A 15,774-nucleotide genomic window follows, 5' to 3' on the forward strand; every position below is an offset into this window, starting at 1 on the left:
AAGCGGGGGCATCCAGACACTAGTTAAGGGGTGCAGGAAACTAGTCATCCACATCTGGCTTCTGGCTTTTTTTTTCTAGATTTGACATTTATACACACACACACACACCAAGGACTAATTGTAGTATAATGTAATACAATAAATAAACTAATATCAAAAACGAATGTTCTTACTAGGAATTTATTCAATTTATTTAATTTATGGCTTTTTTAAAAATGCGTGGCTGGGGGCGGGACTAGAGGCGGTGTTGGGGCGGGACTAGGGGCGGGACTAGGTGGCGAGTAGATTTTTTGGTTCGGCGAGTAGATTTTTGGGTGATTTGTCAAGCACTAGTTATATGTATGCGAGGGGGGGGTCGCATCTTTTACCATTGTGTCCAGTATTTTTGGACAAGCCACCTGGCAACCCTATTTGTACGGTGGAGGGTTGCCACTTTTGTACCCACCATAACCTCAATGAGAAAGGTGAGAAAGGTTAGAAAGCCCAGAGCATAAATGGGGTTTGGAAAGTGGCATTCACAAAAATATGTTTATGGCATTTTCCATCAATACCAAATATTTTGTTTCCTAAACGTACACGCAAGTAAAATCAGTTCAAAACTAGTTTAACTTTGGATGAGTGATCAACTCATAGTTCTGGAAAAATGCTGTGAATTAACTTTGGGTTTACAGACGTTCTTGTTAAAGCTGCAGTTCAGTCAATATCCTGCATGTGTGTTTTTTTTAATAAATCAGTTCTGTAGTAAGAAAAAATACTTTTAGCATTTTCTGTTTTTAAAAAACAACTTTGAAAGACCAATTTTCTTGTATTCTATTTTAACAGCCATTTGCTAAGGCACTGCCCCTTCATGGCCTGTCACAAGCCCTAGCACACCCTTTGTCAGCCCTGCCCTCCCTCTAGCACTCAGTGCAGGATTGCTCATGAATATTCATGAGCTTCCACTGAGGGAGTGAAGCAGAATATAAACAGATCCCTTCACTAATTATGTCACCAAATTTCGACCTATCAATACATGGAAAACGAATTGAGCTGCAGCTATACAGTTCTTTAGCTAATTAGAGATTGCACACATGAAACTATTGAAGTAAAAAAATAAATGTAAAAAAAAAAAAAAAAGACTGAACTGCAGCTTTAAACGGAGCTGAAGTTATAAAACAAGTTACTGTATAGTAGAGTGAGGAGGAATTTGTACTCCAAGTAAAGGGGAAATGTGTTTCATCACCAAGGGGAGAATGGATAACCAGCACTTTAAATACAAATCATACAAAACTGGATCCATTCTTTTATGTACAATTCTATCTACTAGACATTCAAGTCAAATAATAAATGATACTATTGGTAAACCGTAAATAAGAAAAAAAAACAAGTCTACAGCAAACGTCAAAATCAGTTCCAAGAGATAAAATAACCGAAGTCCAGACGAGTGTGGTATCATTTGCCACCAAAAGCCTGTGCACACAAGGAATTTGCTTAAGAAGGATTTGCAAGGACTAACAAGGCGTGTCAGGGGAAGGCCGGGAACGCTTGTGGGAAAATAAAGTTAAAAACCTCGAGGAGGATGTGGTCAAAGGAAAAACAAACAGCAAACGTATATTTGTTAAATGGAATGATAAATATCCAGTCACTGTTCATGTTTATTCAGTTAATGCAGGGGGGCGCAATCTGGGTGGCGTGAGTTTTACTGGAGGGGGTGTTTAACGGGACGGTTACAGAGGCCCCGTGCTTCCTGAAGGCACAAATGAAATGCCGGGTATCGCGCAAGACCTCTAACATTACAGCGACGCATCGCCATGGCAACCCGGTGTCAAATGCCGTCACGGGGTCACGTGACGTCACTTTGTCACAGACACTTGACATCACATGACCCCGCTGCGTCATCTGACGCCGGAGCTGAGCGGGGGGGGGGGGGCGCGAGCAGGGGGTGAGAGGGGCGAGAGCAAACAGGGGGGCGTAGGGAGAATAGTTCGCGCACTCCTGATTTAATGAATCCATTCTTTTGTTTTTTTTTAAGCATTAGAGAGATATAGATATATATCGATATACAGTATCTAGATATCAATATACTTGATACGGAAATGCATAAGAGTAAAACCAACTTTTAAAGAATGTGTTTTAACAACTGACTCATCACAGGATGATTGCTACATTAGTAAAATATTCTCTTACATTAATGAAGGAATCTTTCCAAGTGTAGTGGTGTTCCCCATACCTCTCTTTTCTTGTACCTACAGTAGCTGCGAGTGCTGTAGGGACAAGCAACAGGTCAGCTGGCCCTTCAGGAGGGGGGGGGGTCGAGCAGGCAGCGTTCGGGTGTCACCGAGGTGGCCCGACTAGCACAGGGCGCCGCCATGATGGATCGTTGCGCATGCGCAGTATAGATGTGCTGCAGGGAGCTCCTGGAAGGTCACGCATGCGCAGAGTAAGCGCGCGAACGGCTGACCAATAGGCGGGAGGCTCTTAGCGGAACCACAACTCCCATGAGCCCCAGTAAGGTCAGAGGGGACTCAGGAGCCAATCGGGAGGTGAGGATTGCTGAAAGGGAGGAAAGGGAAGCTAGCTGCGGAGACCACGCTAGCCAGTGCGCCCCGGGGAAGCAAGGGGAGAGGAGGTGTGTGTTGCAGGGGGTGTGTGACCCACTGCATAGGCCAGAGATTCCCCTTAGGCCCCAGTGCAGGTCCTGAGTCACCACCAGCTTGTGGTGATACCAGCATACAGGGTCACTGTGTCTTTGCATGCTGCAGTGAGAGTGGTGGTTTGGGATCAAGCTGCTGAACTCAAGTACAGACTCGTAGGAGACTATGCTGGATCGGCGGATCCTTTGTGAAGTACAGTTACCGGCTGCTGGAGCAGTCGGAAGGTATTATACTAAGTGCACCAACACCGGAACCTGCAGGCGCTGATCCCGCCTTGGGGGAGGGTTCTTTGGGGATACTGAGGGTTGAGTAACCAAGGGACTAGTCCAGAACATTGGACACGGTGTGGGGTACACGCGGTGGTGGGAGAGAGACATTACTCCAGTGTGGAGGTGGCACAGCCACAGGTGTTATGTTACTGTATTGCCGTATCTGCTTGCATGGTGATTAGTTTATATATGTATATATATATATATATATATATATACATATATATACATATATATACATATATATATATACATATATATATATATATATATGTTCAGCATTCACGTATAATAAACCGTTATACTATATGGAATATTATTGTTATTCTTGTCCAGGGGAATCTTACTAATTGGGGATCCTGGGCAAGTGGAGGCGCTGCCAAGTATATATTGTGGCCCCAGGCTCCCAGTTAGCAGAGGCCCAGATTTCACTGAGCCAACAGGTATACACAGCATTAGTAGTCTTTCTATGTCAGTAGGAAAGAGGGCTACACAAGTAATGACAAACTTGTGATTTGAAGCTGTCTAAAATAATATAACCCACAGAATCCACATTCAATTCATTACATGCTAGACCAGTGACTCCCAACAGGGCTTGGCAAAAAAAATACATCTGTAATGGCGGCTCCCAGACAGTACAGTGGCTTCCTGAACCAGTGTGGGGACTGCGCACTTAGCAAGGCCCAAACTGCCCCTTAGCGTGTGCGGTATAGCAGTCAATTACAGCAGGAGCTTCTCAAGTCCGCTCTCCACAATGGTTTGCATACACAGCGGCAATGCATTGTGAGACGTAATTTTGGACAATCCCACAGTGATTGACAGCTATACCACCCATGTCGTCTGCACACACATAATGGTGCAGTTTGGGGCCTTATTAGGAGTGGGTTTCTCCTCTCTCCTCCCCTCCCCACCCCCTCCAGGACACTATACTGGGATCAGTCACACAGTTGTATTACTAACTGTCTGATGAGTAGGTAATAAGATTAATTAGAGGTCTGCAGGACAAATATCTTCTAGCAGGGAGTGCACAATGCAAAAAAAGGTTGGGCACCGCTGTGCTAGACTAACACATGCTAAAGAGAATCATGTACCGCATAAGAGCAAATGTTCTGCAGTAAGATTTAACTGGAAAGTGGTTGCGTGGCGTTCACCGAGGGATTAGCATCTATTAAAACACAACTGAACCAGAGCCACAGAAGCCTGATCTTTCCTTCCACCCTCCACAGTTGTGGTTATATCAGGTGACAGGAATCCAGGGCTGTACTGTATGCACATGCTTCTCCAAAGAATCGTCACTCATAAAATCCCCCAAAGAGAAGAAGTGAGTATGGGTGAAGGGGAGAGCACTATGTATAAAGCACAGGCTCGCAGCATAACACACTATTGAACAGCATATATACAGTTGCAGAGTGGGGTGGGGAGGGGCGTGCAAATAAGTACATGGAGCATGTCATTAAGCATGGACCATCCCCCCTATACAGCAATTTCCCAAATCCTTTCATCTGCCCAGGTTGTGCAACCAAGTGCTTTATTCTATATACGCCGAAGCGGCGAATCAGACCGTTTCCAACTGAAAACTGACTTACCGGTTGCTTTGGCCTATATAGAATTCCTCCCCACTCCCCCAAATCACTAGATCATTAGTTTGTCCTTGATTGCTGGTTCTGTATCATAACAGGCTACAAATTAATTGGAGAAACTGCTCTCTGCACCTCCTTAATCCAGGCAAGATTAAGCAAATTGTGATGCTGTCGTTTAATCTTTAGGGAGATTGCCGCTTAAAATGAAATCTGGAAACTAAATAGGGACACAGTTTAGGCTGTATTTGCCAAAATCGGTGCGGCGCCACAAGACACCTTACTGTTAATTCTCTGGGAGGAGTCTTACGTCGGTGTCTCAGCACGCAGAAGGACGAGCCTCGTTGCATGTCACAATATGTGCCTTTTAAACAGTGCAAAGTTTTAGTGACTGGGACAGGCACAGGGAAATACGTGAGAAATGTACAGTAGATGTACTGTATAGACAAAATGATGGGTAACGAGTCGGCACATGCTTTGGCCTCCTGACAAAGGGTTGCTCCCTCGAAACGTTGAGTTTGTGTGCGTCAACTTGTTTAACACATTTTTGGTATTGTTTGTAGATTTGGTGAATGGGTGTTGGATATTGTGTACATCTGTATCCTGTTCATGTTTATTTATTTTATCAAGCATTTATTTATTTTTCAAACGGAGTCGTGTGCAGATGCCTCATTTTTTTGATCGGAGTGACTTTACCCAGAATTTGGATTATAGGAGTTTGGCTTTTGTGAGTGAATAGCCTTTTTTGGGCGATTGAACCTATCTGTTTACTTGATTATTAATGTTTTAGTATCTTTCGAGTGCCCTTCAATTCTTTTTGTGCTTTAGAAATGTAGTTGCACACCTAAGAATTTTCTGTTTTACAAATACCATTAAATGTGGAGATTGTTGTCCATTTTGTTTGTATTCACCAAGAGCTTATCTTCTTTTTCAAAATAAACATCCACGGAACTATCCTTGGATATCACTATATCACCGTACTTTAACATCTCTTCTGATATCCCAGTAAAAGTGGCACACAAAGTAAATAAAGCAACTTTATTTGTACATGTTCCTGAGAAATAAATACACATACTGTAATATATATATATATATATATATATATATATACAGTGTTCGACAAACCTATACATTTGCTCGCCCCGGGCGAGTGGATTTAACCCCCGGGCGAGTAAATATTGGCCCAAGCAGCACACGTTTGGTACTAGGTGGCGAGTAGATTTTTTTGTGTGGCGAGTAGATTTTTTGGTGATTTGTCAACCACTGTATGTATAATGTATAGGTTTGTCGAACACTGTGTATATATATATATATATATATATATATATATATATATATATATATATATATATATATATATATATATATATATATATAATATTACAGTATGTGTATTTATTTCTCAGGAACATGTACAAATAAAGTTGCTTTATTTACTTTGTGTGCCACTTTTACTGGGATATCAGAAGAGATGTTAAAGTACGGTGATATAGTGATATCCAAGGATAGTTCCGTGGATGTTATTTTGAAAAAGAAGATAAGCTCTTGGTGAATACAAACAAAATGGACAACAATCTCCACATTTAATGGTATTTGTAAAACAGAAAATTCTTAGGTGTGCAACTACATACATACATACATACATACATACATACACACACACACACACAGTTGTGTGAAAAAGAAAGTACACCGTCTTTGAATTCTATTGTTTTACATATCAGGACATAATAACAATCATCTGTTCCTTAGCAGGTCGAAAAATTAGGTAAATACAACCTCAGATAAACAACAACACATGACATATTACACCGTGTCAGGATTTAACAAAAATAAAGCCAAAATGGAGAAGCTGTGTGTGAAAAACTAAGTACACCCTTAATGCTTCCATAGGAACTAAGATGCTAAGTAGCAGACAGGAGCTGCTAATCAAATGCCCTTGATTAATTGATCATCAGCAAGTGTGACCACCTCTATAAAAGCCAAAGTTTTAGCAGTTTGCTGGTCTGAAGCATTCAGGTGTGTGTTAACACAATGCCAAGGAGGAAAGACATCAGCAATGATCTTAGAGAAGCAATTGTTGCTGGCCATCTATCTGGGAAGGGTTATCATGCAATTTCCAAACAATTTAAAGTCTATCATTCTACAGTGAGAAAGATTATTAAAAAGTGGAAAACATTCAAGTCAAATGCCAATCTTCCCAGGAGCGGACGTCCCAGCAAATTCACCCCAAGGTCAGACCGTGCAATGCTCAGAGAAATTGCAAAAAAAAGTTAGCATGTTAAATGTTAAAGATCATGACAGTACAATTAGAAAAAGACTGAACAAGTATGGGTTGTTTGGAAGGGTTGCCAGAAGAAAGCCTCTTCTCTCTAAAAAGAACATGGCAGCACGGCTTAGGTTTGCAAAGTTGCATCTGAACAAACCACAGGACTTCTGGAACTATATCCTTTGGACAGACGAGACCAAAGTGGAGATGTTTGATCATAATGCACAGTGCCACGTTTGGCGAAAACCAAGCAGCATATCAGCACAAACACCTCATACCAACTGTTAAGCACGGTGGTGGAGGGGTGATGATTTGGGCTTGTTTTGCAGCCACAGGAACTGGGAACCTTGCAGTCATTGAGTCGATCATGAACTCCTCTGTATACCAAAGTATTCTAGAGTCAAATGTGAGGCCATCTGTCTGACAGCTAAAGCTTGGCCGAAATTGGGTCATGCAACAGGACTATGATCCCAAGCATACCCGCAAATCTACAACAGAATGGCTGAAAAAGAAAAGAATCAAGGTGTTGCAATGGCCCAGAAAAAGTCCAGACCTCAACCCAATTGTAATGCTGTGGCTGGACCTTAAGAGAGCTGTGCATAAACAAATGCCCACAACCCTCAATGAACTGAAGCAACGTTGTAAAGAAGAGTGCGCCAAAATTCCTCCACAACGATGTGAGAGACTGAAAAAAGTAATGCAGAAAACGATTACTTCAAGTTATTGCTGCTAAAGGTGGTTCTACAAGCTATTGAATCATAAGGTATACTTAGTTTTTAACACATGACTTCTCCATTTTGGCTTTATTTTGTATTGCACCACACACACCGTAGCCACACAGTCTCCAAGGGGATGGGGAAAAGTGCGCCACACACACAATTTTGAATATGTATATATATTGTTAATACCAGTAAATGTATGAAAATCAAGACACAGAGCTATACCTAAATGCAGTAAATGTGGACACATTTATAGAACTTCCTGTAGGTGTTATAAGCAAGTAACTACTGAAAACTTGAAGAATGTTCCAAGGAGAAACTCAATAAAGATGAGAGGTTGAGAGTCTTCGCATGGGAAACCTCATTGCATGTCACATATTTTTGAGATGCCATAACAAAAGGAAATGGAACAAATCAGATTGATTTGCTGACCTTTTCAAAAGTAACAGGGTTAATGCATTTGGTGCTCCCAGAAATGATCAGAGAGCAGATGTTTATGAAAAAGCTGAAATTTGACATAATTCCAACAAAATATTTTTAATCTGGGACAAATCCATTGAAAGGAAAGAGCAGCTGTAGAAATGTTTGCAGCTTAAAACTTGGTGGGAAAGTAGGGCAATCTAAAACATTCATACATTACATTCTGAATCCACGAGGCTGCATTCAAATCCAGAGTGTTTAAAGGCTGCAAAGACAAACCACAGATCAGCATATTTAGGTCATGTGCTAAATGAATTGCATCTTGAGAGGGGCACATGGGCTTTGCTGTAGGGATAAAAAAAAATTAGCAATGGTCTCCAAAATACACTTATTATGAAGGTTTTTCAATCAATCAATCAACGATTGAGAGAAACTTATTTTCCTAATTTGTACATGTGAAATATATTTTGCAAGCAGCAATCCCGGCGAAACATTATTATTTTTAATCTTACCAGAACCAATGTCTGGGGACACAATGGTTGGGATGGATGGGAGGTCAATAGGGTAAACTGGGGGGGGGGGGGAGGGAGAAATGGATGCTGGGGTCAGGGCGTTTTCTATTGGTGTCCCTGTCAGCAATGTTTGTAACTTATTGCCGTATTTGTAGTTTTGGTTTTGTGCAAAAATCAGAACAGAAACCCACAGAAATCTCCAGGACGAGGTGGTGTCGCCAGAAGTCATGGGACCACTGATGAGCTTCAGGGGATGCCATGGTTCACTTAACCCCTTCAGTGTCCATTGAAAAGTGGCACCCCAGAGGCCCTTAGGATGTAAGCTATACAGCGACCTGAACCCGGAAGGAATCAAGTGTTCATTCCGAAGAGCACGTGCTCCCTCTGTGTCACAGGGTCCGTGGCCACGGATGTGGCCGGATGATCTGACACTGAAGGGATTAAGATTTTTTTTTTAAAGCGCGTAAAAAAATCATGCAACGTATTATTAGGAGATAAAATACTAAAACATACAGGACACCTACAAGCTCATATTGAACCCCCAAAATAACCACAACATATATATAAGTGTAACCCTGCTTCCCCCCATCCCCCAGACTCTACGGTGGTGTCTAGGGTGCATGAGGGCAGATTACATGCGATGTGGTGCATACCTGTGAGGAATAGGAGGGCCTGAGCTTCCCGTGATGTTATTGGGGAGCCAGGACCGGGCTTCTGGGGTGGTAGCCTCCATGATCTCTTAGTGGTGCAGCGCCTCCATCTTCTATACTCCCAGGAATATGGGACAGGACCTGTATAGAAGAACCCCTTCGGTCCCAGGGTAATAACTTCCAACTCACACACAGTCTTTGGTATAAAGGATAGTCTCTTTATTGGCAGATCAGCAACTCCAAAATGTAGGGGCCTCCAGTAGCCGCAACAACAACAGCAGAGCCTTGCTAATTACTCTGCTCTCCTCCCACACAGATATTTCCTCCTCTCCTTCCCTCCAAGTCTCTCCTCCGACAGGATGGTCTGAGGTGGGGTTTCAATACCCCGCGGCCAACCTCCGAGGTTATCCAGGCAGGGGGGTGAGGGGCATTGGTCCACCAGGTCTATAGTGCTATCCGCTCTACTAAAAGCAGCTGAGTCTCTCCACTCCTCTCTCTCGTTTCCTGCACGGCTGCGCAGGTGAGACCGCGGTCTCCTCCAACTCCTCGGACCGATCCGCAGGACTCTCTTGGCAGACTCCCACGGCAGAACAAGACTCGCCACTTACAGGAGTTGGCTGCTAAATATAGAGCTAGCCCCACCTCTCGTGATGTCAGCAGAACCTCCCCTCTTGCTCACGCCTGCAGCAGAGTCCAGGCCTGCATCTACCACTCAGGGCAGGGCTATGAAGGGGGAAAACCCATGATGATTACTGGTGCCTGATCTTAACAGGACTTACCACAGTAGAAGGGAGATAGGTATAGCCTGTGCTGTTTACAGGGGGCTACATAAGCATATAAGTGTCACAGAGGAGTGCTACTGAGCATGGCAATATATATTTAAAACCAGAGACAGAACATGAAAAATAGGCAGAGCTCAGTGCACATCCAGTGAAACTTATACACGGGAAAAGCACTTATTTAATAGATATCTATACATATATATTCAGGCACTGTACCGTGTATAAGTTTCACTGGATGTGCACTGAGCTCTGTCTGTGTTTCATGTTCTGTCTCTGGTTTTAAATATATATTGCCATGCTCAGTAGCACTCCTCTGTGACACTTATATGCTTATATATATATGTTGTGGTTATTTTGGGGGTTCAATATGAGCTTGTAGGTGTCCTGTATGTTTTACAATTCTTGTTCAGCTGGTCTTGGCTGATTGGAGGGTGGCAACCTCCTACCTAATTGAAGCTCACCCCTCCCACATTTAAATGGTTAAGGGCTCACTCCATAGCATCTCCCACTCTCAGGGGATCTTGCTTGCTTGCAGTATGATTGTGACAAATCTAATACAGCGTGCTTTTCCTGGTAATGTACAGGTTAATAAAAGCTTCAATCAGACTTAGAACTTTGCAACTAATATTGACAGATTTATTATAAATCATTTTTCCTGGTATTGCACAGGTTATTAAGAATTTATATTAGTGTTAGGGACCCTTGAGATGTGGTCTGCCGTGCAGTGGCTCAGGGGCTTACAACACTTTGGCCAAAATGTTAAACTAAAAGACCATTTTATTTAATAGATATCTATACATATATATTCAGGCACTGTACCGTGTATAAGTTTCACTGGATGTGCACTGAGCTCTGTCTGTGTTTCATGTTCTGTCTCTGGTTTTAGAGATAAAATACTAATTACGGGCACTAATTGAGGAAACAACGTTCCACATTATAATGTTTTTCTTATGTAGAGTGGACAATGTAAGCTGCATTATATTGCCAAACCCATTGCAGGTCCTTCTGACAGTGAAAGGGTTCTGTTATCATTGGGGTGGAGGGTAAAGAAGATGAACTTGTAGCTTATTGAACTAATGCTGCCTCCTCTAGCACTAAACGGGCGGAAACAGATGTCACGAGTAGTGGTATGGAAACTGCTTTAGATGCATCAAAACCAGTATTTTTCAACAGGGCTTCCCCTGGGCATCCCTAAAGGGTTCCCAGAAATTTTGGATAATTTGAAAATGTAACAAAATACAGAAGAATTTACAATGTATCTGATCACAGACGCACTATTAGAGAGGGTTGGGGTTCCTTACAATGTATCTGATCACAGACGCGCTATTAGAGAGGGTTGGGGTTCCTTACAATGCATGTGATCTCAGACGCGCTATTAGAGAGGGTTAGGGTTCCCGCAGAATTTCACGTTACAATTATAGGGTTCCGTAACCAAAAAAGGTTGAAAACCACGGATCTAAACTGAATTTGTATATGTATTGGGGGGCTTGGGGGTACTTTTATATTTACTGGGGAGGGTTGTTTTTTTTATATTATGTGTATGAGATATATATGGGGGGTTATATGTATTTTTTTATATATATGTATTGAGTAGGTGGGTTTTTTGTATGCATTTGGGGGGTGTGGGAGGTTGTATATATTTGGGGGTAAGGATTTTTTTGTATGTATTTGGGAGGTGGGAAGTTTTGTGCATTGGGGTGGGAAGATTTTTGGTATATATCTTGTGGGGGAATTGTGTGAGGGGGAGGGAATGAGTGAGCATGGGGTAATTGACGGAGGGAGAGGAGAGAGGGGGTGAGGGTAAGAGCGAGACACAGGGGAGAGAAATACATGCGAGTCCGGAGAGTGAGAGGGTGAGACGGAAGGGAGAGAAATACATGGGAAAAGGGGGGAGAGAAGGGGGGCTCGTGAGGTGTGAAATGGGGGGGGGGGGGGGGCTGCTTAAAATGTTTGTCCTGGGCCCCACGATTTCTGTTGGTGGCCCTGCGTTGCGGTAGCTTAAAATAACCCAACGTTGATCCGGGTCTTACCTAAAAGGTGGCGTTTGCACTCTCCAGACCTCGAAATATAGTTTTTGGAGGAAGAGGGGAAAGATTAGGAAAGTGAATGAAGGGGGATGGGGAAGGAGGAGGGAGAGAGACTTCTTTTAAATGAGTTATTTAAGAAGTAGCACGGGGTTAACGTTATTTGCTTTAGTCTATAGGAATAATAAGGCCACGTTTGCGGTGCCGGCGACACGACCGATGAGGTCGCCGTCGCCACTGGCGAAAGTTAAACTTTAGTTTTAAGCGACGTCGCTGGCGACAAGGCCAGTGACGTCACCAAGGAGGGCAGCGCTCTGTGATTGGTTTAGAGACAGTGACATGTGGCAACTGTCTCTTTAAAAAAAAAAAAAAAATTTCACTGGCTTCCAAATTTTGGGTCGCTCCGTCACCGTCGCGTTTACTATAAGCGCATGCGACGGATTCAATGGATTTGTTTTGGAGCGACGTCGCGTCGCCAGGCACTATCAGCGCAGCCTTAGCGATTACGCTGCAACGTGGGAGCGAGCCTCACCCAGCTACCATTTTGTGTCCATAGAGCAAGTATTTTCGCCCAGTGAACAGAACTGTTCAGGGCTCAGAAACCAAGGGGCTCCCTGGACTTGTTCAATTAGGTTTTAAAAAAAATGTTTTCATTGAGAGCAGGGTGGATTGCTGCATTAACATGAACCCCAACATGTCATAAAAAATATATTTTGGAACAAGCAAAGTTATCATGTTTAACTAAAAACATTAGCAATATTTACAATCGAAATGTAGTGCAAAACTAAAACAATAGAACAGAGGCAGCGAGGCTTGGACGGGACTTAACACATCATTGCAACAGCACTGAGTCATTGCAACAGCACTGAGCATTGTAGCCATATATGGAACTGAGGAGATGCTTAAACTATATTTAATCAGTCCTCCAAATATTGCACGGCAAGAGCCAATCAGTGCAGTGCACACCAGGCACTTCTAGTTTAGGATACAGAATGACAGGGCACTGTGCTGGGGAATTACCACTTAGATACAACATGAGCACGCACCGACCGCCTTGCCAAAAAGGAGTTAAACATATTGTGCTTGACCTATTTAGATGCTTTAAAATAAAAGGCAAGAGAATGTCGTAGTTCAGTGCCCATTGAGTGTTTGAGTGTTTTCAGGAGAAGATGATGTTCGGGGGGGTGGGAGGGGGCTGGAGTTTGCCAAGACTGTGTATGGAGAAAATATGATCCATAATGTCACATCTCTGCAGAAAGTACTATATTTATCATTACAAAAACATTTTGCCCTAAAACTTGAGAGGCGGATTTGTCACTGTAGTGCTAAAGCCTTTAGGCTACGCTTATAGTGCAGGTGACGGCGACGCGATCACGTGACGTCAGCCGTCGCAATAGCGATTCATGCACTATGGTGCAGGAGACGAGGTCGTGGCAGAGGCGTGGCCGTGAGCGGTTCGCCCTCATTGGCGGAACAGCTCATGTGTCGCTGACGTCACGCGGCGATCGCCGAAAAAGTCAAAATCCTTTCACTACCTGCGCTCGCGACCACTCCGTTGCTCTGCAGCGCCGTTACGCCCACTATGAGCACCCGCGAACTGCATTACTTGCTACGGTGCTGCGCAATGTCGCAGTCGCCAGTACTAGAAGTGCAGCCTTAGGCCGCATCCATGGATAGTGCTTGCGGGTGGAGGCGCACTGAGGCGCGCTTTACGCTCGGCACTGAGCCCCTACAGCCGCAATGAGAGCGGCTTTAGTAGGGGCTCGCCTACGCTTCCGCAAGCGCGCGGAAGCGTAGGTCTTAGGGAAATTTTTAATTTTCCCGCTTGCCGGAGAGCACGGCCGGTCACAGGAGCGGTTCGCCCACGGAGGGCGAACCAGCTCCGTGACGTCACTGACCCGCCCGCCGACACACCGCTTTCCCTGAGCCTCTGCGTGCCTCCGCCAGTCCGCCAGAACCATGGCCGAGGCCTTAGGCTACGGCCCCGCTGCCTGCGCTGCACGCGCCCCTGCTAGGATGGTGGTGCAAGCAGCCGAGTTCCCCGGTCTGCAGTGAGCTGCAGGGGGAAAGACAGGGTGGCGTGATGGAAGGCGCTTACCCCGGCTTCCTGCACCACTTCCCCGATCCCCGCACGGGGCGGGAGATGGTAGTGGGGGTGTTCCCCCCTTACCTCCTTAGTCTCCGCTTCCCCACGGTCCCGTGGCTGTCCGTGCAGGGCGGGAAATGGTCGCGGGGGGGCGCGAGCAGGGCAGTGGTGCTCGGTCGCGCGGCCTTTACTCTTCTTCCCCCTGGAGTGCGTGCGTGTGTATGTGTGTATGCGTGTGTATGCGTATGTGAGTGAGTGTGTGTGCGCGCGCATGGGAGTGTGTGTGTGTGTGTGTGTGTGTGTGTGTGTGTGTGTGTGTGTGTGCACATGGGAGTGTGTGCATGGGAGTGTGTGCATGGGAGTGTGTTTGTGGGAGTGTGTTTGTGGGAGTGTGTTTGTGGGAGTGTGTTTGTGGGAGTGTGTGCGCGCGCGCGCATAGGAGTGTGTGTGTGTGTGTGTGCATGGGAGTGTGTGTGTGTGTGCGTGTGTGTGTATGGGAGTGTGTGTGTGTGCGTGTGTGTATGGGAGTGTGTGTGTGTGCGTGTGTGTATGGGAGTGTGTGTGTGTGCGTGTGTGTATGGGAGTGTGTGTGTGTGTATGGGAGTGTGTGTGTGTGTGTATGGGAGTGTGTGTGTGTGTGTGTATGGGAGTGTGTGTGTGTGTGTATGGGAGTGTGTGTGTGTGTGTGTATGGGAGTGTGTGTGTGTGTGTGTGTGTGTGTGTGTGTGTGTGTGTGTGTGTGTATGGGAGTGTGTATGGGAGTGTGTGTGAGTGTGTGTGTGTGTGTGTGTGTGTGTGTGTGTGTGTGTGTGTGTGTGTGTGTGTGTGTGTGTGTGTGTGTGTGTGTGTGTGTGTGTGTGTGTGTGTGTGTGTGTGTGTTTATGGGAGAGTATGTGTATGTGCATGGGAGAGTGTGTGTGTGTGTGTGTGTGTGGGATACCAGAAGTATCACATCATACCACCCCCCAATCCCCCCGCCACCCCAGCCAATCACCCCCCCTGTCTCACCCCTCTCACACCCTCTCTCCCCCCCCACACACTCTCTCTCTCCCCCACACACTCTCTCTCTATCTCTCCCCCACACTCTCTCTCTCTCTCTCTCTCTCTCCCCCACACTCTCTCTCTCTCTCTCTCTCTCTCTCTCCCCCACACACTCTCTCTCTCTCTCTCTCCCCCACACACTCTCTCTCTCCCCCACACACTCTCTCTCTCTCCCCACCACACTCTCTCTCTCTCCCCCACACACTCTCTCTCTCCCCCACACACTCTCTCTCTCTCTCTCTCTCTCTCTCTCCCCACACACTCTCTCTCTCTCCCCACACACTCTCTCTCTCTCTCCCCACACACTCTCTCTCTCTCTCTCCCCACACACTCTCTCTCTCTCTCTCCCCACACACTCTCTCTCTCTCTCCCCACACTCTCTCTCTCTCTCTCTCTCCCCACACTCTCTCTCTCTCTCTCTCTCTCCCACACACTCTCTCTCTCTCTCTCTCTCCCCACACACTCTCTCTCTCTCTCTCTCCCCCCACACACTCTCTCTCTCTCTCTCTCTCCCCACACACTCTCTCTCTCTCTCTCCCCACACACTCTCTCTCTCTCCCCACACACTCTCTCTCTCTCCCCACACACTCTCTCTCTCTCCCCACACACTCTCTCTCTCCCCACACACTCTCTCTCTCTCCCCACACACTCTCTCTCTCTCCCCACACACTCTCTCTCTCTCCCCACACACTCTCTCTCTCTCCCCACACACTCTCTCTCTCTCCCCACACACTCTCTCTCTCTCCCCACACACTCTCTCTCTCTCCCCACACACTCTCTCTCTCTCCCCAC

The sequence above is a fragment of the Ascaphus truei genome, chromosome 4 (assembly GCF_040206685.1).
Source record: "Ascaphus truei isolate aAscTru1 chromosome 4, aAscTru1.hap1, whole genome shotgun sequence".
In the NCBI taxonomy this organism is placed as follows: Eukaryota; Metazoa; Chordata; class Amphibia; order Anura; family Ascaphidae; genus Ascaphus; species Ascaphus truei.